Source organism: Oxyura jamaicensis, chromosome 4, assembly GCF_011077185.1.
Source record: "Oxyura jamaicensis isolate SHBP4307 breed ruddy duck chromosome 4, BPBGC_Ojam_1.0, whole genome shotgun sequence".
NCBI lineage: Eukaryota > Metazoa > Chordata > Aves > Anseriformes > Anatidae > Oxyura > Oxyura jamaicensis.
In genome coordinates, this window is record NC_048896.1 from 92,670,024 (window position 1) to 92,696,518 (window position 26,495).

The 26,495-nt window shown below is 40.7% G+C and overlaps 1 protein-coding gene and 1 long non-coding RNA gene across 4 annotated transcripts in view; one reads left to right on the forward strand and one right to left on the reverse strand.

Moving 5' to 3' along the window:
- Window positions 1-20,210, reverse strand: part of CTNNA2 (catenin alpha 2) — a 483,606-nt gene extending 463,396 nt beyond the window's left edge. The window contains exon 1 of one of the 3 annotated variants that reach the window (XM_035325437.1): window positions 20,081-20,210. The gene's annotated coding sequence lies outside the window, so the exon portion shown is untranslated. Of the gene's footprint in view, window positions 1-19,514; window positions 19,613-19,645; window positions 19,916-20,080 lie in introns of those variants that run through there. The other 2 variants (XM_035325439.1, XM_035325438.1) reach the window with 2 other exon arrangements.
- An 87-nt stretch (window positions 20,211-20,297) lies between these two features.
- LOC118166484 lies at window positions 20,298-26,092 on the forward strand. The gene is made up of 2 exons (XR_004750522.1): window positions 20,298-20,379; window positions 23,280-26,092. It is a non-coding gene; the product is annotated as an uncharacterized LOC118166484 (long non-coding RNA).
- Window positions 26,093-26,495: the final 403 nt, after the last annotated feature.

The window sequence follows — 26,495 nt, forward strand, 5'->3', positions numbered from 1 at the left end:
GAGGATATGGTGAAGAATTAAAAGTGTTTCTGATGCTATGGTGCTATTCTCAGAAGGAAACTGATTTAATCACTAATGGATCTGAGAATTATCTGGCAACACGGAACGGAATAATGTCAGATCCAAAATAATAATAATAATAAAATTTATTTTCCATACTTTCAAAGCCAGGACAAAAGATACAGGGTTATATTTAGCATTTTTTGCAAACTGTCCAAGTGATTACACCATTACATTTTTCCCCGACCATAGAGGAAACCCACATAGTCAACCTGTTTCTTTTTCAGTCTTTGTAACATCTTTCCCGACAGACTACAAGAAGAATCTCACTATAACTGAAAATCCCCTGAACCTGAGGAGAAAGAAGAAAATGCCTTTTTTTTCATTACTGGCATTAAAACATGAGGTAGCTTCTTGCGTAAATCCATACAAATTTGCAAATCATGACGGGAAACCAGCCTTAACAATCTGATGTTAGCTTTTCTACAGAAGAACTTTTCATTGCTACAAGAAGGACATGGAGGTGCTCGAGCGAGTCCAGAGAAGGGCTACAAAGCTGGTGAGGGGCCTGGAGAACAAGTCTTACGAGGAGCAGCTGAGGGAGCTGGGCTTGTTCAGCCTGGAGAAAAGGAGGCTCAGGGGTGACCTTATCGCTCTCTACAGGTACCTCAAGGGAGGCTGTAGCGAGGTGGGGGTTGGTCTGTTCTCCCACGTGCCTGGTGACAGGACGAGGGGGAACGGGCTTAAGTTGCGCCAGGGGAGGTTTAGGTTGGATGTTAGGAAGAACTTCTTTACCGAAAGGGTTGTTAGACATTGGAACGGGCTGCCCAGGGAAGTGGTGGAGTCACCGTCCCTGGAGGTCTTTACAAGACGTTTAGATGTAGAGCCTAGGGATATGGTTTAGTGGGGACTGTTAGTGTTAGGTCAGAGGTTGGGCTTGATGATCTTGAGGTCTCTTCCAACCTAGAAAATTCTGTGATATGGAGATTCCATCCTAATAGTGAATTTTTGATCAATGTATCTGAAAAAAATAGTATCTGTGAAGATTAAGAGAACAAAGAAACACAGATAAACTTGAAAATGGCAAAAGAAACTTTTCAGGTCATCACGTAAATAAGCTACTACAGGCACCTTGGCGGAATACAGATAGTGTTCATATATAATGGGAAGTGTAGTTAAAAAATAAAAAAGAAAAAGTGAAACTGTCACCTTACATGTCTTTTCAAACAAAATACTACATTAAGCATTAATAACAACGGGCAAAATTCAGATGTCAATCCATCTGAATAATTATAAAGGAAGTTAAAACGAACCCAATTATGTCTCACCATGGGATGAAACCTAGCACTTATGTCAGCCATGGGAGACAGAGAGAACACAAAGTGTGATTTAACAAAAAAACACAACACAAAAAAATGTATCACTCGATAATAGTGACCTGATTCAAGTCATTGTATCTATTTCTTCCAAAACACCTTTAACTAACACTCAGCCTCAGACACCTCTCCCACAAGCTGCTTCACAGTTAACAAGGATGCAGAGAATTTCCCTGGCTTCTCTGCTGGGCCTCCTGCTCTTTGACTCTCCTTCTCCCACCTCGCTTGTACTCCTGCTGCCAACCCTCTGGAACACTTCTTGCTTCTGAAGGATCTTAAATAGATTCATTATTACGTTTTCACATCTTGAATATTTTTGCAGAATTATTTTTGGCTTACATTACGATATTTTGGGCATTGAATACTTGAACATTATTTGGAAGATACCTCTTCAAAAATATTTACTACTTTAAAAATAGCTTTTCTACTATTCTGATTTCTCATTCTGAATTTTTTTTTCCATTTTCTGTTTTAACAAATATTATTTATTTTCCTTACTGTCTTGAATCACAGAAGCATAGAATCATTCAGGTTGGAAAAGACCTCTGAGATCATCTCATGCAACCTTTAACCTAATACTGAAGTCCATCACTAAACCATGCCACCAAACTCTACATCAACACATTTCTTGGAAGACCTGCAGGGATGGTGACACAACCACTTCCCTGAGCAGCCTGTTCCAATGCCACACAACACATTTTAGTTTTCCTTTTAACTTCCTTGTAATTTTCATGTCTTCCTATAAGTGTATTTCCTTCTGAAAATTAAACACTTATGGTTAATTTGGCTTTTCTCCTCACCTCTTTGTAATGTCTTTGGACGCTTACTATATACATGAACTGAGTTAGCTTGTTTACCTCACTGGATTTCTAAGCTTTCTGGAAAGGTAAAGCACAACCCTACATCATCCCTATGTAACTCACAGAGTATCCCTAGTCCCCAGACTGAACTCCTGGTACCACTCGTCAAGCACACTGGTTGTATCAACATCCTTACCTGAAACCTAAGCTTCAAGTTCTGTTATTTTGTATTTTGGACCAATAATATTTGTACAGAAACCTGTGTCCACTATTTGGGCTCTTTCTCGCCATTTTTCACTTCATATTTGCCAACTTTTTTCTCTCGTATGAAATTACCAAGCTTATAGTATTTCAAAGAACAGTTCAGCAAAGATCCTAATATTCAGTTTTCTACTTCACAGCCCTCGGTTCCACCTCAGTACTTATTCTTCCCTCTGAAATAAGTCTCCACGTGGACCTTGACCTCCATGCTGCTCCTCAGCCATCCCAGGAGCTTTTGGGACACTCCGTGAGGCCTTTCACCTGCATCGCCTACAGGAAAGTCATCACACAGTTCTTACTGTGAAGGAATGAAAGAGTGAACCTGGTCTCCCAAGAGCCCCTGCTGTAATCCAGTAATTTACATATTCATATATGACTTGGAAGAAAGGAGGTAAAGAGTAAAGAGACTATTTGCTGACAGAAAAAAAGGTATTTAGAATACTGCAGTAGAAATCGTATCATATTTGGTGACTGGGGGCGAGGCTGCCAGATGAAACTGCATTTTACACCACTACAAAATATAGTATGTGGGAAAACATACTATAAGATGATTAAGTAACCAACTGATAACGAAGTCTCAGTTGGAAACCATCTAAAAACCAGAGGTTCTGCACAGTTTCAGTCTGGAAAGAAGAGTGGTGGGGGTAATACTAGCATATTACTGCCCAAATTCGTTACAAACCTACATTTTTAATCTTGTCTGTGTTTCGAACAAATTTGCAGAGCCAATTGCAGTAGAATGTTTCAGAGATGAAGGCGGCAACGTTAATGACAGAAGTTATGAAATATTAATGTAGCTGTCCTCGGTTAAAAACTTTTGTCCAGATGCTACCCCGAGATTGAGGAAATCCATAAGCAGCTCGCTATTACAGGCTAGGATGGAGCAGCCAGGAAAGAATCAACCCATACATTTCCTCTTTGTTTTCCAACACCACTACAATAATAATACCAGATTTTGCTATTAAATGCAGTGATTATAGGCAATATTATCAAAAAGTCACAGAAATCAACACACATGTACAACATAGATTTGGACTTGTGCAGACTTTGGCATTTCACACGTTTTGTCAGATCAACTCACATTTCTGCTAAAATCCTGTATTCTAACTCTTTGACAAGCTACTTAGTAATCGAAGAGCTTCATCAAGCTTTTGGGATTCACAGATAACTTTCAAACTTCTTAGGTATCCTGGTGTTCGTCCTTTTGTTTGGGAATCAAAGTTCCTCAAATATCACCAATGGAGGCAGCTCCAAAAACGTTCACGAACAGCTATGGCAGATACTCCCAGCCACAGTTCTACTAAATCCAATTAATACCAATATTAGCAGGTCAACAAATATGAGAGACAGCACTTCACAAGTCTACTTAAAATTTTCCTAGCTTACACGTTAAAAGCAAAAATGTCCAAAAAAAAAAAAATCCCCCAGAACACAATAACAACAAACTACATGCTCTACTTCACAAAGCCGGATTTCATTCACAAATGTATCAGGTTTTATCCTCAACAGATGACTCATGCATATTTGTTCCTTTCAGTCTTCAAACATTCACAGAGCTACAATAATTTGCTTATAAAAAGGAAGGAGGTTTTTGGTTGTTGTTTTTTTTTTTTTTTTTTAATAAACTAGGAGCTATGAAAAAGAAAGTATCCAGAAAGTTTGGCCCAAATCTAGAGGGAAGTATCAACCAATTCTTGATAGTGATTGACTGAGATTACTGTTTCATTTATGTTAAAAAAAAAAGTTTTTTTAAAAAGCATTGTTTTAAAACAATACACCATTCTTGGCCAGAATGTAATGGAGAATGCTGAAAACAGTAAAAAATAGAATTTACTCTCAGTCTTTCATCACAGTCTATTTTTTATGTTATTTGACAGGAAGCCACCCTAGCAGCTCCTAAAAAGTAAAAACATAACAAATCTTAGATTTATTGCCCTTTTCATAGAAAGTTCTTCAAAAGCTCGTGTTTCATCTGTCTTTCTACTCAACGTTCTTTTTTTTCACTTTAATGTTAGCTTTTTTAAACACAGAAGTACTTTAAACTGCCTTTGTGTTTCCCAGTTGCACATAATAGCATCTAACTTCGCTTTCGTAAGTCAGAATTCCTTCTACTCATTTTTATTTCTTAACTGCAAGCCAGAAAAATACCTCAATTACTTTTTAATTCCTCATTCTGTACAGAGGAGAAATTTTTGAATTTCAAATCAAACACAGAGGAGGAAATAAAGACAGTTTTAAGAAACAAGACAGTTTCTCACATTAACTGCGATTTCTGTATACGCTTTCCCTATTTTTCTCAAAAGCACTCAAAGACCTATGATTTTACCTCTGCCAAGGCAGAAATAAAGTCTACAATTCCCTTAAATCATACCATAGGCTACAGACTTTATCAGCCATAACTATTCCTCAAACCTAACTGATTCCAATATCCACAGACCTTCTCTTCAGGGACCATTAGTAAAGGCAGCAAGACCATTTTTTGAAACTGAAGTAATATTTAACCCCCACAGGAGCAGATAAGAGAAAGAGGGAATGAAAAATAAATAAGTGCAAAGAACAACAGACCTACGCAAGTCCTACCAACCTGTGATAACTGATGAGACTACTCTATTTCTCCTGATCTTCAGCAAACTGAAAAATCACCTCCGCTTCCACCATCTCCAGAGAATGACTTCTCCACATCTGAGTGGAAGTGTCCTGTTGGTCTGCTTCCTCACAGAGCTGGGAAAATCAACTTTTAAATTGGAGCACGAAATTACCATCTTCACACGCCGAGCACTGCATGTGTGCTACACTGTATTTTCTCAAAGGCTGCTTTTCTAAGCTACTCGGAATACAATGGAGACGGATTCATGCTTGCTCTTCCCCTACTTGTTTAAAAAGGGTTTATGATCATATCCCATTCCAGCACCCTTTAGTGCAAAATCTGACTTCTACAAGATCTGTGTTTCCCCATCTCAAAAGCAGCCTCAGTGAAGGCAAGACATGGTAGATCAGCAGCAAGATGAACTTGACATTTATGATCATTAAAACTTCTAATAGCCGGAACCAATTACCTGTCCTCAGCCCCCAGGTTAACAGTCTTTTAAAAGCTGCCAGTATTAAAATAAAGAAATAAAACTAAATTTTAAAAGAATATTTAAAAATTGTTTTTCTATACTTCACGTTATATGGATCTTTAGCTAAAGGAAAAAACTATTTTCAAATAACATCTCTGTTTAATATTGATCACAAGAGCTTATAATATCCAGTGAGATTACTCTTTTTTTCCTCTCTCCCCCACACCTTCTCTTTACCACTGTATTATTATGGAAAAGGCTGGTTCTGCTCCTCCTGTAGGTGCCACTGCTTGACTTCTGGATGCAAATTATTCAATACTGTTTAAAGCAGATAGATCTCCAAAAAAAGGGCCACGTGAGCTGCAGGTTTCCAGGTAATAAAAATCCAATCTGAAAAGGCTCTGGTTTTCTTTGCCTCTGAATTCAGACTCAGAGACAGATGCTGCACAAGTCCAAATGATGAAAGAGACTGGCTATGCTGTGGGAAAATCTAAATGTTTGCACCAAAACCATTTCAAACCATGTTATCTTTAATAATAATACAATAACAAGTTCCATTAAAAACTGGGAGGTGACAAAGCAGGAAGCAGAAATATGGGATCCCTTCACCATTCCAGAGCTTTTATGAAACTGCACCAACATAACTCAGAGAGCTGGACTGCGACAGCAAAGCTGTTGTGAAGCCAACAATAACAGAAAAAGTGATTTGGTATCAAACCCCACCTCAGCGAACCTCAGGTGGCTGCTACCAGCAAAAGGAGAACCATTGTCCCTGGTAAGACGTCCTGCATCCCCCCGGTGAAGAGCACTGATTCGGGCAGAAGGGCTACAAAACCCAGGGGCCAGCAGAAGCAAACCCCGCTGTGGAGAGAGCAGGGACAGGCAGCTGTTGGTAAGAATCTCTTTACAGACTCCCAGCCCCTGCTGGTGGATCTACAAGAAATTAGGTCATTCTTGGCTCCAGGTAGGAGAGATCTTCATTGAAATAAAATCCTCTGCTTGCTGTCATAGCTAACAACATTCTTTAGATCCTCTTTTCACCACTGAGCGTGCATTCCCCATGGCAGAATTCGGGATTTGGGAACAAGCTGCTGGGTAAGCGGAGTGGATCCACACCCCAGTTCCTTGGGGGTCCGAACTGACTGTCTAGGGCAAGACTGGCATCAAAAGCACAATCAAAAGACAGCGAGAATGGTGCAGTTCATCTCACAACCCATCCCTTCATTGCAATGGGGAAAAACAGAGAAGTGAACAAAAGAACATGCCAAAACCAGTGGACCAGGCAAAATCTCAGTTCTACTTTTAATGAAGCCAGGTCTGGTAAAAACGATAGGGGAAAGGCCGTAACAGTTGTTCTTGAAGCCATGAAGGAACAAAGTTTGCCTTGAAGAACAAAAGGTGAGGCTGCATCTGAACATTTTATCAAGGGAAACACTATAAGGAGCTCCTAAGCGTCTAAAACAAAGTTGCAAGTGTATTTAGCACTCACTGCACAGAGAAAACAAATTAGTTCAGAGAAGATGGGAAAGAAAAATTACATCAATCCAGAGCCAGTATTTCTCCCCTGCATAAATAATCCAAGCCTGAACAGTTTTTCTCATATAAATAACTACATTTATAAGAAGCCTCAAGTAAGAAGGCTCTTATATCATTATTCACTTAAAAACCACTCCAAAAATTCAGACAAATCACTGCTTTCTAACTAAAAGAAAATAAAAGGCACAGCTTGTGGTAATAAACAGCTCATTGTCATCATTCCAGAGAAAGTCATTTTTTCTCTTCACTTAAAAATAAATGTAGTGTGGACTTGTTTCCTTATATTAAACAAAACACACCACATGAAAACAAAGGAAGTACCACTGCAAGGTATCAAGGGTCCGGTTGTGATAGGGATAATCCCAAAGCAGAGGAGATATTTTAGAACTGGTGCCCACCTGGTTTAAATTTCAGGGGCTGATCTGAGATGGCATGAACAAAACTCACATTCTCAGCATCGCCATGAGGTCACCACGCTGTTTGGTAGATGGAAAAAAACAAGGATTGTGATGCCTGTGCAATTTAACCACTGGTGCTTACTTCACAGGACAAACACGTCCCCGTGTTCTGACACTACGAGTGACAAGGAAACTCTCTTAAGACAACTTGTGGATACTAAAGGTGGAGTTAACATTTGTGTTTTAGTTTCAAGGGGTGTCCCGGGGTAACACAAGCTCCAAGCTGTGCCGGTTGTTCAGTTCCCTCTCTCAGGGGAGGGCTTCCCACGCTGGATAAGCTCCTGCCCTGGACAGACAAAAACAACAACAGAACACAAAAGCCTCTTAACTGGCCAACGATGGAGGGCAATGTAGCTTCAGCACATCAAGCTGGCTTTATTATCCACAAATTAATCTAGAAATATGCTTTCTATAAAAATAACCGCACAAAGAATGCTAATTATTTACAAAATTGAAGATAACGCGGCCCGTTCCCCAACGGTTCGTAAAGCCGAGGAGTAGTGAAGCGTGGAGGAGAGGCCAACCTGATTTTTATTCATGTATTTCTGTCCTTATCTACACGGCAAACAGAATTATTTTCCTATTTAGCCCTGTCAGGTTTTTCAGGTTTTAAAATAGCTGTTAATGAAATCACAAGCCTTCACCACAAAAAAAAAAAAAAAAGGCAGTGACAAAAATAGCAAAGTGACAACAAATATTGGATTGGAGCAACACTGAGAAAGTCTGTAGGAGAAAAAAGCATCTCCTTACATTCAGCAGTCTTGAAATGAAATGCAAGGAATAATAGATCCCACTTTACTAAGGCCTCAACACGATGAGAATTTGCTAACACCGCTCCTGAAAACTGTCTTCCTTTGGCTTAAGAACATAATGTAGCATTAAACTGCTCAGCAATAGAACTGTTTAGTACTGTAACAAGTATTATATCTGGAAGTCACCTGAAGTGTTCATAATTTATTATAAAAAGAAATAAGGTTGTCTATTTTTCACTTTTCCACTGTATTCTGCAAAACTAAATTTTAACATATTCTAACATTTTAAACGTAGAAAATCCCTGCTACTACCGACACAGCTTTCATTAAGCCATTTAGAATTATACAGACACAGAGATTTTGGACTGAAGCCTGGGCTAACATCTAGCATTAATAATCAACAAATACTTTATTTAACAGAAATAAAATGTGCACTGCCACCACCACCACTTTCAATAACGGTGATTAAAGACGTGCAAGGACTGAACACAGTGGTGGCAGTACTGCAACACAAGACATTTACATTCCAAACCTTCTCTAAATTCATCTGTTTTATTTAGTGAAGTCCAAAAGTGAAAATGCAACAGCTGGTCTTCAGACACCTAAAGCTTCTTGGAGAAACAAATAACGAAACCTTTCTGAAACACTGACAATGATCATCACCCTTGACATATCTTCCATTTTACCTTGTAATAATACTTTCAGAAGAACCCGTTGCATTTAGAAACATCAGCCCACAATGAATTTAGATACTTCATACAGGATATTCTGTGTACCAGACATATATACATATAATACACATCATTTTAAGACTACATACCTATTCTCACCAAATTTCACAATTCTTTTAGTGTACCTTGCCACCCTAGGACTAACCAAGAATCCTCGTTCCTCCCATGGCATTCGTCCACCCACGTTAGCACCATCTGAGAGAAACCTAATGAAACATGCTAATATATTGAAGTAATACTTTTTGGCCACTCTGAGATGAGCTCAGGATGTTGGACAACAAGCAAGAAGCCAGGACAGATGCGGTACAGGGCCTGCACAAGACTCAGGACCTATCTGAAGAGCAAGGTTGATAACATAAGGTATCTACAGCGGTGTGCTGCGAGCTCATGTTAGCTAACCAAGTCCATCTGTAATGTTTTGCTCAACTGGCCGAACATGACAGAAACAGTTTCTCACTTCAGAGGAAGAGCTATCTTTAGATCAAAACAGGAACACAGAATAGCTCATTAAAACAAAAGTTTGAGCAGAATGTATTACCTATTTGCAGCAGCTGAGAAATCGGAAGCAAAGAAGCCCTCATGTACTGGACACTTAGCTTTTTTTTTTTTTGTAATGTTGAAATTAAAAAAAAATCTCGCTAGAGCACGTAGCAGGTACAATCAGTACTCACAACAGCTCTGTGAGGTAGCACAAGTAAGCTTTCTAATTTTCCAGAGATCTAAGCAACTTGTTGTATCATTGTAATGCCACACAGGACTGGCACTCGAACTACACTTAACTCAGAAAATACAGATGCAGTCCACAGCCAAAGGCAAAGCCAGCATCAGAAGTGTTGGGTTTCATTAACTAAAACCAGGGCAGCTTGCAACATTAATGAAAATTCTGTCATTACTATTAAAGGACCAAGGATTTCATCTTGCATGATCTGTATACTCAAAGGGGTCCTTTTGCTAAGATAACCTGCCTACAACTCTGGAAGAGGCCCTCAGCAAAAACAAACCTTTCTGCTTTTTCAGTGAAAAGTCTCTCTCATGTTTTGCACATTTCACCAAATCGTAGAAACGTATTTCAGAAACATAGCTGGGGCACTTCATTGACTACAGAAGGTGTATTACATGAATGTGCCATAGCGCTCAGATACAATATGGGTGTTTATTTTTTCTAATGCGCAGAAGAAGTTCATCTACTCAAGACTTTTTTTCTACTTACATATGTTCTCCTTATTTTTTATTTCAGTCCTTTCTAAAGTACATTTTATTATGAGTGATTTCAAATTTCTTTCCTTGCTTAAATGGTCATGGTTTTGTTCCAAATAAAATAAAAACTTTTTAACAAAGAACACTAAAAAAGAGAAAAATCCAAGCCAGTGTAGCCAAGAGCTGAGCAGGCAACATCCCAAGACCTTGGACACCCAGGTTCAAATGGCCCAAGTCAGACCACTAAGTTCAAGCACACCAGAAGAAGTGATTAAACTACCAATATCTTACATCTTCGGGGAGCGTAGCTAATCCTAATCCTTACGGAGCATTCTCACTCACATTCTGTTCCAATAAATACTTACCCATTGTGGATTAGGTCCCAAACGTTGATCAGGAAAGGCTCCAGCTATCACAAGTGCTGCAACATCCTTATGATATGACAGATCTTTCTACTGGACATTGTAGCCCACAAAAGCAACAGAATGGACCCACATCTCCAACACTTTTCCGGTGCAGAGAGCACAAAAATAAGAGATCCTGATTTTTACATCGTTACGGAAAATTGATTAAAAGAAGAAAGTTACCTCTAGCGTTTCTCCCCTTCCTCCTGACTGATCTTTTTATGGAAAAAAAAAAAAATCAGCCAAGAAGCTGCTCTTGGGCTATGCAATGTTTTTTTTTGTTTGTTTCTTTTGGCTGGCTGTCAACCACCCAGCAAAAATAAACTCATTAAGCTGACAGGAGACCCGAACACACTCATGTTGTCAGTGCATCTCAGCATCATTTTCACAAACCCAAAAGCCATCAAACACTTAAAGTTAACCTGACTCCACCCTTAAGATGCAACCAAGTTAGGAAGGGTCTGTGAACCCGAAGACAGTCTCTCGCAGCATCTGAGAAAAGGGAACAAGTTTGGTGCCTGTCAAGCCAGAGCCGTCCTAAAACTAGCAGGAACCAAGGAGAACATGGAGTGCGGAGCCTCAAAAAAGAAACTACGTTCATGCCATCATTACAGCTTTCAACCTCATTCTGTTTGCAAGCCTGCTATTTTTGCATCCAAACCACAACAGTTTTCGTGTGTTAAATCTGTCCACACATCTATGACTTTCTTCTGCTGCCACCAAATTTGTAGCTTGCTGAATGCGTACCCGGCTTAAAGCGCACATGAAGGCGAGCAATCAGTGGTTTCCACTTCACAGCAAAAAAAGAGGTCTACGCAGCTACTACAGTCACTCAGCTTTCCCTGCTACTTCAGGACATTAATTCTGGAGGCTTTTTAGCTATGTTTGTGTTAAATGTATGCTTCTATATTACTCTGTCACGTTCGTTAGGTTATGCTGCAGCATTTGAGATCTCTTGGGACCACACAATACCTCCAGCTGGCAATCCAAGAAGATTCTGCAAGAAGAGAGCAGATAGTTTCTCTAGTCACAGTAAGGAAATTTACATGATAATATAATAATAACAAATAAGAAAATGCTATTTCTTGCCCTGCCCACTGAAGGTGAATATGGAACATACATACCCACTACATTTTCCAGTTCTTAGCTAAATTCGTAACCAAAACTATTGTTGCTACTAAATACCAATTTAGAACAAGGCAAGCCAAAAAGTATTTGTGAAAATGTAGAAGATGCTTTGGAAGCACACTTACATTATTTAGAAGATGAGGAAAGCAGGCAGGGGAATGACAGTATTTACATATAGTTTGGTGCTGTTCTCACACTAACAAAGCCCATGTAGAAGAGATTCCTGCTCAGGACTTTGGCCCTTCAGCACCCAGGAAGCATCGTGTGCAGTTGCCTTACACCACCACTGACCCAAGATTCCCAGGACTCAGACCTGAATTCAATGGCTTGAATCAATTTGTTCCTCTCTACCCCTCCACAGCCTCATCCTTCTTCATTCATGGACTTCCTGACAATTTATTTTTCTTAGAAGTATTTCTGCCTAGCATCTAAGCACTGGAAATGTAGATTACCCAGATAATAGATACGTTTAAAATTAGACTAAGCAGCTGTAATTCTGCATTTGCATTTCTGACTTGATTATAGTAAGCACTCAAGACTATTTGTATAAGAACCAGAAATGAGTTCATATGCTGTAATAAAAATACATGAATCTCTCTCAGCTTGACCCCAATCAAAAAAAAAATAAAATGAAAAACCCAACACACACACACCAACTTGGGTAAAAAACAGCATTTGTTTCTTTCTAACTGATAATAAATCCTAGCCGCTTCTTCGCAACTCTAGCTCCATTTAAAAAAAATCACCTGTGGATTTCAACTGCAAGAATTAACTTCACCAGTTTTCCTACATCTTTCAAATGGAGGAAGTGTCTTCCTACTTGCAGATTTAAACCGCTAAATTATTTCACACAGGACTGCTAATGCCAAGGAGCAATAGTAGAAGCTTAGTCAAAAAAAAAAAAAAAAGAAAAAGAAATGGCATTTCTAAAGCCAAATTTGTCTATGTTCAAGCACCGCTGGCCCTAAAATATGGAGTTATGTTTTGATTATTATCTGTAAACAAACAGAAGAGAGATTCTTAAAATATGCAGCCTTCCTACTTCTGATATTTCTCACCTGAAACTGTAGCTGTTTTTTTACCTTTCCTTCAAAGTCTTAACAATCTGTTGTTATCTAAAGAGGCAACTCTAAAACCATTAGGCAACCATTTACGAAGAGCTTTGATAAATTCTCTACCAAAATCAAGTATAACTGAGCATTTCTTCTACATAAATGTTCTAATACAATAAAAACATTATTAATTGATCCTTTTCTATTTTGTTAAAAATACATATAGTGGCATATGTTAAATCAACTGCAGCTTTGGCTTCCAGGACTTCAAGCATGAGGTTTAGTCCTCTTGAGAGGACTAATCTCTTTCAGATCTTTTATTTTAGTCTAACAAAATAATCAGCTGCTGTATTACACAACATAGGCCATAAACAAATTTCACCCACATGCATTAGCCCCGTCTTGCTTACAGATGGGATATTGCATCCAGAGGGGGATATATGATGGTACAGATAGAAACACAGAAAGGATTGACCATGGGCAACTTACCACAGCTGATCATGTTTTGTATCAGAAAGAGAGACCATTCAGTTACCTCTCAAGGAAGCCAATACTTAATGACACAGAACATCAATTCTGATCTCTATTTATTCAAATTCACACTTTTTTTAAATATTATCATTTACAAAACTTTCTAAATTGACTCAAAAGCTAGAGAACAACACTAAAGAGGACATCTTACTTTATCAAGCAGTAAACAAGAAAATGTTTCTCAAACCAGTGAAGCAGAAAACAATCAAAAAAACTCATCAGATAAGTAGCCTGCCCCAGATTACTGAAACAAGTTAAATCTGCAAATAATTGTTATGCCTCTTTTCAAGAGGTTTTGTTCCTGTTTTTCAATATGGTTTCTTTGGAACAAGCACAGTTATTGCTACTATTATCATGATACTCTAAGAGAAATAAAACCACTACCTACTAGAATTTTAGAACAAGACCAGTAGTATTTTTATTCCATAAGTCGAACTTGAAAGTTGAACTTGAAAGTTCAACTTTTAGGAAGAGATTTTTGGAGTTTCTTTTGAAGTTTGAAAAGATTTACAGTACTGCTAAAAACAGTTTCATCAGCTATGCACACGGTGGACAAAGTTTCTCCGTTTAAAACATAAGGAATAAAGTATTTCCCACTGATCGATTTCTTTTGAGTAAAACTTAGGGAATGGAGAGCCTCAGCTGCCTCTGCTGTGCTGAAAGTGGTTTTAAGGAAAAAATCTATTTCCATACACACTGAGGAGGTTTTGTAAATACAGGGGAGGTTTTGTAAATAATAGCGTTAAAAATTAAAGTTGTTTAGTTGTAAAAAATGACAAACTGGTTAATCCATTTACAAGAAGCCTTAAGCAACTTAAAAGCTTAAGTCCCATTTGCAGAAGTCACCTGGGCAACTGGGAGCCTAGCTCCACATAAACCACTTCTGTTTTCTGCTTATTAAAGTGGACAGAGAATCTACTCTCCACTTAACATTCAAATTGTCTTCTAACATCCTGGTGTCCTTTAGGCATTACAGAACATAGTCTTGTTTTGAAAATACATAGCTTCAAAGAAAAGGACAAGGACATCACAGAGCAAAACGTTAAGTAGTAATTACCACACCAGTGATAACAACAGATTGGATTATTTAAAAAATAGCTTTAAAATATACTTTGTAACCACAAAATACAATATTTATTTTTTTTTTAATATATTTTGTAACCACAAAAAAAATACTATTTTTCTTACCTCCTAAATGAAAACTCTGAGCTGTTCTTCCTGTGTTACAGGATTCAGCTTCCCTTAACCAAATAATTCTAAGTACTCAAGTCTGTAAACTTGGGCAGTGTTGAAAATGGTCCTCCACTGTTCTCAGTACTAGAATACTAACGCAATGGGTGATGCAACTGAAGAGTGTAGCTAGCCAAAAAATATTCCAAAGGAGAAAATGCCGTCAGAAAATGCTGATTTAGCATTAAATACTTCAAAGAAAGGTATGCTTTTCCCCGTCTGGGGAAAAATAAAAATAATAAAAAAAAATGCTGGAAATTCTAAACTTCACCTGCTTGTTCCAACCCAAAGGAAAACACCATTCCAAAGCATAGTAATCTTCCATAACATAAAAAACCTTTCTGTACTGGTGGGTGATGGTCTCAAAAATTTCATTTCCAAGAGCAGGAAATCTGTTATTTAGATATGACTTCAACCTACTCTACCATTTAAAAACTTTCAAGAATGCCTTCTGGTATACAACCATCATTTGGAAGCAGATACTTTAGGACTCTCTTTTTGGCTCATGCATGATGTTGAGGAAACCATTCATAAGCAATTTATAGGAAACCATTTATAAGCATTTTACATTTATAAGCAACGTATTGCTTTTATCCAGAAAGTGGAGTGTAGAGTGCTGAGCCTGTCCAACTGAAGATTTAATACAATAAAGTACCGTTAGCACTCTGAGATGTATTCAGAAAATATTCAATGGATAAGCTTTTTGGTAACAGCAATCGATACAGATCAGTAAAGCATACCCATATAATAACACAAAAAGAAATCCAGGATTGCTGCTTCAAACTCCAGGAAATCAAGAACAATCACAAGCAACTCCGCATAATTCTGAAAATATTCTGGATTCTCTAAAATTCTGAATTCCTGTAAGACAATAAGAAGCTGGACAGGACAAGGGGGAATGGGCTAAAGTTGTGCCAGGGGAGGTTTAGGTTGGATATTAGAAAGAACTTATTTACTGAAAGGGTTGTTAGGCATTGGAATAGGCTGCCCAGGGAAATGGTTGAGGTCTTTAAAAGATGTTCAGATGTAGAACTTAGGGATATGGTTTAGTGGAGGACTTGTTAGTGCTACATCAAAGGTTGGACTCTGTGATCTTGGAGGTCTCTTCCAACCTAGATGATTCTGTTATTCTGTGAAGATTAACTTAGTTATTAACCACTTCTTTTAATATGCCAAAACCTGGCTTCTGCTCTTTGCTACATCTTCAACTAATTTGTTACTGCAGCATTAACCACTTTAGTCTCTTTCACATGAAAATAGTAATACAATTATTTTCCAACAATGTTCAAGACCTTCTAGACTGAGCAGCAGTTTGACAACACTCAAGTTCCTAGCACAGTTGATACAGCTGGTGGCTCTTACCCATCAGTAAGGGAACCCCACAGAGACTGGAGTCTCGACAACTCAGCTTCCTGCAGAAGCCTGACACTTTGGAAGCCCTCCCTGGGGGAAGTCCTTGCTGGCTGATAAACACTACAGGGTATGGAATTCCTGAAGAAAGCTCACCATGACAAATGCTGTGTTGATACAAAATAAACGAACAGGTTTATGTTAGTCAAGCAGCTGCCCTTAGCCAGCCTCTAAAATACAGTATTTTTGTGATTTCTGTTGTCCCCTCCAATCTGTTCTTATTATACCTTCCTTTTGCATCTTACCCCAAATTAGGTTTTCTGGGGGGACAATTAGTACAACCCTGAACCCCAACTGAGTTATGGCCAAGTATGCTAGTGTAATTACTATCAGGTTTGCACTGCTTTTCTTCACTCCTCCATACATGCCCTGCACATTTTCAACTACATATTTATTGTACTTTATTATATCTGATACCAAAGTATGCCCTACCCTTTGTACTGGCTATGAAAAAATGGAGAGAGGAAATAAATAGCTTAGCTTCCATTAGCCAAGCCCTGAAACGTGCTGTATTAAAATCAAAAGCCTACTTTGCCCTGAAATACAATAACTTGTATACCTGTGTCATTATACAGAGGAAAAAAAAATCCCATACTCACATGTTCAAACAGCATAACAGCATGTAATACCTAGAAGGCATTGTCATAACTGCTCTAATTTGGCAACAAAACACATTTCATTAAATGCTGTTATTAGAAGAAGAGTTTTAAGAGATCACAGATAGTTCTTGAATCAGTAAAGGTAAAAATTGATGGCTGAGGCTGAAAACACTTCCTGACAGAAGGGAAAAATAGCAGGGGGCTTTGTAAGAACAAAAGGCATCTCAGCCCTGACAAAGGTGTGCTACTGAACAGGGAAGCCAATCTGCACTAACAGTGCAGGAAGGTCAGATGCATTCAGTAAGCAGCTCTGCATTTGGAAAGAAATGCGATGACTTCCTCGTGTCTCGTGGGAATGATGATTTACTTCTTCAGCACATTACATGAACTACGCTAAAACAACATTACTCTGCAACGGTTTTGGTCAGCAAGACCAAAAAGGGTCACCATGGAGAAAGGTTCCCTCAGAAGTGTCTGTGGAGATGTCTACCCCACCGATACGGATTTTTAATAGGTCTGAAAATACCGGGGAAATTCCAGAAGCGTGAAAGAATGCTAATGTTACAACCATACTCTATAAAAAAAAAACAACACTGAGACAGTGTTTATAGCTATAGCCAGGTTAGAATGATGGCAGTCCTGAGCAAAATTATAAAAAATGTGACCATCAGTATGGATGTATAAACTTTTATGGCATTGGTATGCTATTCCGTGGCAGTCTGATTACAAAACAGCACCCAGTAACCAATTCTTAACCTATTTAAGGGACATCTCGTAAAGAAATGCATCACAACATAACCCCCTGAAGGAATTCCTCAGACGTGGAGCCACTACCATGAAACACTTTTTCAATTACTTGTAAGTAGACACGATCACTTAAAAAAAAAATAAATGCACAAGTTATAGATTGATTGAACGCTACACAACTGAAATAAATCAGTCGCAGAAAGCAGCCAGGAGTGTTTGGTATACTCAACATATGGTAGGAAAAAAACTCTTCAATAAAGCCACATCCAAAGTTACAAAGCTACAACCAAGAACCATGCCCTACTTTACACTCTCCTGCCAAGGGCTTGCAAGGGTGAACATTAACAGTAGAAATGAGACTAAACCACAGTGCTGCTGCCAAAGGGTTAATATGTAAATGTGATCTATAAACAGAAGAGTAATGCTAGCGAGGTAATATTTAAACTCACACAACACTCCTGAGACAAGGCATTGGCATGCTGCACCCAGCTCACATTTTCACAAAAATGTTGAAAAAGTGGATTTGGAAAAAAAAAAAAAAAAAAAAAAAGCCACAGAAATTGACTAGTGAGGAAAATGCTTGTAATGACAAATTAAAAAAAAAAAAGTCTGTTTTTTCTAACAGAAAATAGAGGAATTACAAGGTACTAGCACATAAACACATCCATGGTAAGAAAATACTTTGAGTTCTTTAGCACAGCAGCAACCAGCGACCGGGAGCTGGAGCCAAATAACTTAACAAGCAGCGGGTTCCCCACCTCTTACCGTCTTCCGATCAAAATTCCATTTTTTCCTGGAAAATGTGTTTCAGCCAAATGCAAGTTATTGCACTCAGAAGTAACTGGATAAAATCCAATTGACTATAACAGTCAAGAGGTCAGAGTAGAAGATCTAATTGCTTCCTCTGGCTTTAAAGTCTCAGTCTATGAATACTCCTGGTTTTCAGTTTCAAAGGCGTTTCAGTAGTAGCATGCATGTTCGGCATTAATATTAAAAAAGCGCTTTCAAAAAATCTGCATAAATTAGGATTGCATTTCCATGCAGGGCTCAAGTGACATGAGAGCTTTCCTGTTGAGGCTTTTGTCACCAGCAGAGACCACTGATGGCATTACAGCTACCTTACCCACAGCTGAGGGGATTTCTGCAGCAGTCTGTAAACAAAGCTTTACACAATTGAGTGCAAAAGTTCACCCTCCGGGGCAGTACTTTTTCCTCTTCTAGAAAGAATTCTCTTTGACCTGGAGCACAAGGAGCTTGCTACAATACATAATATTAATCATGGAAACAATAGGTAAAAGAGAAAAGGAGAAGCACTGCGAGAGCCACAAAGCCAACCGGCTCTGTTGTGTGCGCCAGCAGCATTTGAGGCTGCTCCTATTGATGCTACTTCTCCACCTTGTGCTCCAGCACACACCGCAGTCGCTGCAATCTTGACAAGTTAACACAATCAACATTTCTTAGGGAATATACGCCAAGGTAGAGGAGAACATGCAGGGGTTCACATCGTTAGGGCTGACAGTTTTGCTATTCAATCGGCTGGTGTAGCATCAATACTTTGCCACGTTTCCAAACGTTTATCCCCACGAAGCACAAACAAACTTCTAGCTCAGCAAACAGAAGCCTGGAAAGGCTGAAATTGCCTGAAACACACCAACTACCACAGAGATGTGCCACTGCACAGCTGAGGAGGCACAAAACCACCGAACCGTGCCGAAAATCACCAGTGACACCTCCAAAAGCAAGCTGGCATCACGCCGCCAGCCCGGCACGAGGGAGCACGTCCAGCCCTTTGCCCCGTGGAGGAGCAGGTGCATGCTACACGCTCCCCAGGATGAAATATGTTGAAGTTACTTCCCCGGGCACTGCCACAGAACAAATAAGGTCTGTCAGCAGGGACAGAGCCTCGTTGCTCCCCACCGCCACCTCCAAGCAAAACTTCTTCCACTCCATCAGCCTCCCAAGGTGTCGAGAGACCGCCACCTCGTCGCCAAAATCCGCCAAGCTTTTTTTTCGACACCCCCAGCCCGCTCCACGGACGGACGAAGCTGCCTCTTACACCCAACAAACTTTCCCCTGACAGGAGCTCGGGGTCACCCAACGGAGCCGGGAGGGCTTCGACAGCTGGCAGAGGCTGACGAGGCCTAGAGGGCAGGGATGGAGAGGAGGCCGGCGACCACCGCCCCCTCCCCGCCGACCCTCAGGCATGAGGAGCGCAGCGGTGGCCGCGCACGACGGGGACGCACCAGGATAAAAGGCAGGAGGAGATCTCTGATGCCTGAAGAAAGGAGAATAATAATAAATTGCTCTTAACACGGAGCTGGATTTCACCTCGAAGTGACGCTAGGTAAATAGATGGCGAAGCGAAGCAACACACCTTTGACCCTTTCTTTTCTTCCCTAAATATAATCCCCCTCTTCCCGTCATACGCGCAGCACCGAACGAGCATTAATTCAAATCCATTCTTTAAAGAAGGGGGGATTATCTCTGTCTGCCACCAGCTCTCCCCGGCTCTTTTCCCTCTCCAAAAATTAAAAATGCTCGTTACAAATAAGAAAGGAAGGAAGGAAGCATTATTTCTGGTGGGTGTGAAACGTGGGGATGGGGAGAAGGAGTCTGGGGGATGGGGAGGAGTGGAGAAAGGTGGCTGAGAAGAAAGGAAAGAAGAACCAGGAAGGATGAGGGGAAGGCGAGATAAGGGGGAAGGAGGATAAGGAAAGAAGGATGAAAGGAGCTCGGGGAGGGGGGGGGGGGGAAGGATGAAAAGGAGGAAGGGATGAGGGGAAGAAAGGATGCTTTGCCCTGGCCTCACCTCAGCTCGGTGGGTGGGGGTGGGAGAATCTCTCGCCGCCTCCTCTTCCTCCTCCTCCTCCTCCACCTCCTCCTTCTCCACCTCCTCCCAGCAGCGACGGTCACCGCCGGGCTGGGTGCGCGGCTCGGCTCCCTCACACGGCCCCCGCCTCCCGCTCGGCTCCGGGGAGGACCCGGGAGCCGCCGCCGGCCTCCCCGCGGCAGCCACTCGGGGTGGAGGCTGCGCGCCTGCGCCTCCGCTGCTGCCTCCAGCGGGAGGCCGCGCCGGGCTCCGCCGCTCGGGGGGCGCCGAGGCTGTGGGTATGGAGACGGCGTGAGGGAGGGAGGGACGGGGGGAGGATGGAGGAGGAGGATGGAGGAGGAGGCACGGGGCTGGGGGTGTGAGGGGAGGGAGGCGCCCGAGGGAGGCCGGCAGGGGGAGGGCGAGGCGCAGGTGGGCGGCGGGGAGGATGGCGGGGGGCGATGGGGAGGGTGACGGAGGGAAAACGGGGAGGGTGGTCGGGGGATAACGGGGAGGGTGGTCGGGGGATAACGGGGAGGATCGGCCTCTGAGGCCAGGGCTCGGTTAAAGGGTTGAGGGAGGGGTTGGGGGAGGCCGGGCGGCAGGCCATCTTGTGGGTCGAGGCGGGGGAATGCCGGCCCTGGCCCCCCAGGGAGGGCGGTGGGAGCCCTGCGGGGGGCAGCCGCCGGGCAGAGCCTGGGGAGAAGTGGGGTTGGGGGGTTTTGGGGGTAACGACGTCCTGCCTTGCTCCAGGTACCTTTGAAAGGAAGGGAGAGGATGCTTGTTATTGTACAGCAAGAACTTTGCCTCTCCTTTTCTCCTAAGCTATAAAAGCCTTCTCATGCAGCCTTCTTGCTACACGTGTGTTGCACAGCCCTGCATTCACCACACCAAATACCAGGTTTTGTCCTTCTCCACAAAGCATTGCACTTCTTTCTCATTCTTCCTTCAACTAGTGTTGCCAATTGTACTGAGTTTAAGCTGGTTTTGCCACCCTGCAACACCTTCTTTAGCTTCTCCTGTGTGGGACATGGGGGACGTGTGCTGTCCCCGTCCTGCTCCAGTGTCACTGTGCCTGGTGTCGTGCAAGTCCCGGTGGCGAGCGTCCCCTCAGAGATGGTGTTTCTGGAGGGACCTGGCCATTTTTAGGCAGCAGAGACTCCCGCTGCTGTGCTCTTGTTCCTCTGTGCTTTTGGGGGTGTCCATCAGCCTCCTCAGCTTCTATGTGAACCGACAGGCAACAGGGAAGGGAGCGAGATGAGGCCTTCCAGGATTTCTCCTCTTCTTGCCTGTTTTAGGCTTGGAGGGGATTTGCCAAAATTATTTCTTTGCCTCAGCCTGTAAGGGAACCTGTCCAGGTATCTGTCTGCCCTCAAGCAGAGGCAGGAGTCTCCAGTGTGTTTTCTTCCTTTCTCCCCATCCTGAGAGAGGTATTGTCAGGCTGTACGTTCATTTTTCCAATAAATGAGGAAGGGAGCCAAAATGGAACCTCAATTCCTTTTATCAAGGCACAACAACAGAGTCCATGGGAGAGTCTGCAGTAGAGAAAACAATTTCTTAGGCAAGAACTCATTGAAATATGGATTTGAATCTGATCAGATTCATTATGGCTTACATCCTTGGTACAGCCATATAACGGGTATAAGTCGGTATTATACAGAAATACTTTGAATTACTTTAACCTTCTCCCACTATCATTTAAGACTGACACACAACCAGTTCTGAGTGTATAAACATGCTAGGCTGGCCTGCCCTTGGTAATGATGTGTAAATTGTTGCTGTAAGCTCGGTCTTTCGTTTGTTTCTTTAGTAGGCTTTCGGGTTGCATCAAACTACTTTTCTAGGTACTGCTACTGTCTTTCCTATCATACTGAATTGATCCATGTGATGTTAGGAAAATTTCACCTACAGACCTTCTGTTTCTTGCCTTCATTTCTGTACTCTGTCTTTTAGATTGCTAATTCTCCTAGGTAGGGGCAGTAAGTGGCTAGCCTATTGTAAATATTAATGGAAACAAGCAAGGTTGCCAAACAGAATATAGTAAATTGTCTACTGCTTTATCACAGTGCCTTGCATTGAATGTCAGCTAAATGTATCTCGAGGCATTTGACAAAACTGAGCATGAGCTATAGTGTACATGTAAGAACCACAAATACTAAATAAGCATGGTTATGAAAAATGCTAGAACCTCTTTCCTTCAACAGTAACTAAACTGCAAATACATCTCTTGTAAATTCAAACCAAAGGATTCATTCAACTATCTGTGCGTGTATCAGTTTGAAGTGTGCCATTTTAAGAAACAAATCAAATTACTTACCTAGCCCAGATATTTTTACCTAAGACAGAAGGCATGGATTGCTGGACTGTTCCTAAGAGGTCTGCCAGAATGTGATAAAGAAATCTGAAGATCTGGAAGAACCGTATGAACTTTTTTGTCATGATCCTGAAAAGAAGGCATGTCCACTTTTTAAACATTTTTTTTCCTTTGGGCTCTTAACTGCATTTTGAAACTACCCTGCTCTTTTATGACTGTTAACTGCCTCAAAGAAAAGGAAGAAAACTGAGTTTGTTACCATTGTTTACTAGAAACTGGAGCAAGCTGCAAAGCTGCTCTGTAAATGAATGCAGCTCTTACAAGCCAAGGGAGGCCGACTGACAGCTCCTAACAAACACTTGCAACTGCCGTGGGATCTCCCACTGCCAGAATTCAGCTACATATAGAAAAGAGACGTCATCAAACCATCAGGATTACTGATGTGCAGTTTGATTAGCAAGGCAGACAAAAAGATTATTTTGCTCGAGTGAAACGTGCCCCGATGCTCGGCAATTCAAGCAGACTTGAAAGCTACAGGTGGAACTTGGAATGCTTTAAGCTGCTTTTAGGCTCTTAGAGACAAACTTTTTTTAGGCTCTTAGAGACAATCTTTAGAGACAAACTAAGTAATAGATGGTTTCTTTAAAGTAGATTGTTGCCTGCCTGTACTGAAGGGAGATTGTCAGCAGCTCTGAGAGATATTTCAGTACCTTGTATTAATGAGACATTACCTTTCAGACTTGACTGAGTACACAAATATAGAGCGAATGACTAAAATCATTCACCTCCCCCAAACACATGTGGGTACTTTTGGGGTAAGTATGTCATTTTTGGCACATTTGCTTGAACACTGGATCACAAATATTTCTTGTCTCTCCTCTGCAGCAGCATGCTGCTGTGCAACATGTTAGTACGAGCTGCACAATAAGCAGAAGTAAAACCTCCACATCCTGCAGGTCATTTCAATTGGATTTTGTATGAAGAGTCATCTGCAAGGTGGGTGCTGCCACTAAGAGTCTCTGGGCTGCCATGCTCTCTGCCTTCCCTTTAGACTGTTTTCTCTGGCTCAAAGGTATCTGTCAGTAAGAGCATCCAGGGACTTACCCTGACTTGTACCGCTGAAGTAACCAGAAAGGCAAGTAGAATATGCAGTTTGTTTAGGAAAAAAAAGGGGGGGGGTATGGCTATGCACTTTTGTATGCTGGAGAGGATGGCGGAACTGCCTTTGCTCCTTTCAGAAAGCTGACTTGAAAAACTCAGAAGAAATACTGGAAAGAAATCTGCTCCTTGTTCCTGTTGGAATATCGCTCGCTAGATTAATGACCACCATTGGAGACTATTATAAGGCCTCTTCTTTAAATGTTTACTTCTCAAAACCACAGGAATAGATTTTAAAATCTGTTAAGATTTTATTTTGAACTTCATCTGATATCACCTGTTAGCAGAGCAGGAGTGTGTGATTGTGGAGGTCTCTCTCATCCTTTAATTGCACGACAGGACAGTGTGTGATAGGTACAGTACCCCTTCGTATTTCAAAGTGGCTTGGGAAAAGAAAGGTTTAAAAATCTTGTGTCTGTTCAGAGAATGTGCTGTAAACAATTCAAATGCCATAAAATCTCCCCCTTATAAAATGATTCATGTAACCTGTCTGGACAGTGGTAGCAGCTAGGAAAAAGGACAGAACCAAGAAAATGTAACTTTTCAGGTCTTCAAGCCTCCTTGAATGACCAACTTTACTTCCTTAAAGCTTCAAGTAAGATGTGTTAATTATACATATATGAAAAAAAATATTTTTTATCTTCCCTACAAGCTCTTGGCTTGTACAGAAACCTTGAGCAAGTAGCTCTTAGGCAGAGAGCGCTGCTTTTCACGTTGACCACCACCCTCTAGCTGTTTCCCATCTGTTGTTTGTAAACACCTCATGTCTTGTGCTGCTGATGTTGTTAGCTCCTTGCAAAACAAGCTCTATTTTCTTATGTTTGCACACTGCTTCAAAGCAGCAGGAAAACTGGCCAGGACTGAATCCTATGCAATGCCAGAATATATTTTCTTTCTTGCTGGGGATTTCAATTAGTGAAACATACAAGAGGTAAACAATTATGTTGCAAGCTATAGGACAACATAGTACATATGTACACAGAGAATGTGTTCAGGTACCTTGCCTATGTGGAGAACAACAGGATGAGTAAAAGAGACCAAACGAGAGAGATGGGCTGATCATGTAAGAGAGGGGACAGGAGGTGTGAGAGCACCTAGGCAGAAAGTGCACAGATAAAAATTGCAGGAAGTATTTTTGGCTCATTCCTCTGCAGAGCTAGCTGAAGTTCCTCTGGCACTGTTCAGTCCCTTTCTTTTCCTTACCAAAGAAAAGCTTAGGGAGAAAGATTAATATCTGAACCCTAATAACTGCCACAGAGGAAGAATCACTCCCTTCACAATTTTCAGTCTGTGGAACAGAAGGGTTGTTCTGTGCTGCCATGGCTTCCAAATGTGGTTCAGTAAGTATTCCTCCATTTAAGAAAACAGCCAGTGGACTTGCTTCACTTCAGGAAAATGACTGTCCTCAACCTTCTGCTCTTTCAATCATTGCATCCTGCTGTGCTTTCTCTACATATAAGGTGGGATGGAAGTCTGTCTGGTACTTGCTCATCCATGTGAAAATCGGATTCTTCTCCTGAATCATAGCCCTTCTCTGCAGTGTCCTTTAAAAGCGTTGGGCTAAATTTTGGTTCTTACTCAGGCCCTGTTATACAAATTCGTGTTGTCTTTTTGAAACTTTTAGTAGACAAAACACGACAAAGAATATCTATATCCAACATTGTGTCTTGATAATCTGGAGATAACTAGCTGTAGGACTGTTGTTCAAAAAAAAAAAAAAAGGGGGCTTTTTAACCTTTGTTTGCTTATAATGCCTAGTTTATACTGCTTTAAAGATTCTCAGTATTTAATTAAGATTTAAAACAGATACGTGTGATATATTACTTGCTAAACACTTTTTATCAGGAAAAATGCTATTACTTATATATTTTCTATCTTGTAGGCACAAAGTCATGAGGAGATACAATCAAGATTTGTTTCAAACACAGTGATGATAACAGAAAATACCTCCCGCATCCTAAAGTATGTAAAGTTTCTAATTTATTTATTTTTCTATTGACAGAAGTCCAAGATGATGCATCTCTCCCTTTACACCAGCAGAAATGCACAAGAGACTTATAACTAAGACATAGCCTGAAGAAAGTTAATAAGGTTGTTAGTAGTCTGTATCACTAATGAAAAGACTATGGATGATTCTAGTTTTTTCCTTCAGGCCTCGATGAAACCTGCAAATGTCAGAAAGTTGATTTTTCTGCAGGACCAGCAGCTATTAGTAAAAAAGAGGAGAAAAATGGAGAAAAAAATAGAGAAAGCCACTGACAAGAACTGCTACTAATCTAAGAACTGCTACACTGTTGTGACTAATCCGTTGCAAGCTTACATTTGCTTGCATCTTAATGGATCTTTTAACCTAATTTACTGAGTCTATTTCTTTTTAATTAACTTTCATAAAAGTTCAGGTATTTTTTCATGAAATACACGATCATCTAAGAAAGCTAATATCATCTACAGTAGCAATACAGCAATGTGGAATTCAGGTTTTTTGATTAAAAATAGATGCATAAATCATAAGAAATAAACCTGAAGCATCTCATACCCTTTTACCCTGTCCTCACTTTTCGGTGACAGTTAAAGAATGATATAAAGAATTCCTTTTTGTGTTTGCCTGTTCGACATGACCAGTGCAAATAAATCACATAGGCTTAGGAAGACAGGCAATTATCTATCAGCAGGCTCATTCGTTTCTAGTCTGTAGGTGGATGTAGTTTCAAACAGAAAGAAAATGGCTTTCTGAAAATCTGCGTGGACCTGTTAATTGTGAGAGAAGTGTGTAGAATGCCCCGTGTAAAATGAGCATGGTACATTTTGATTAAAAATGTGATTTCTATATCAGAAATGCTACCACATTCAAGTTGAATTATACATTATATTACTTCTCGAGATGGCTGTACCTCTTGATCGATCAGGTCAAGAGTTACATAAGGCCTTACCTGCATTACATAA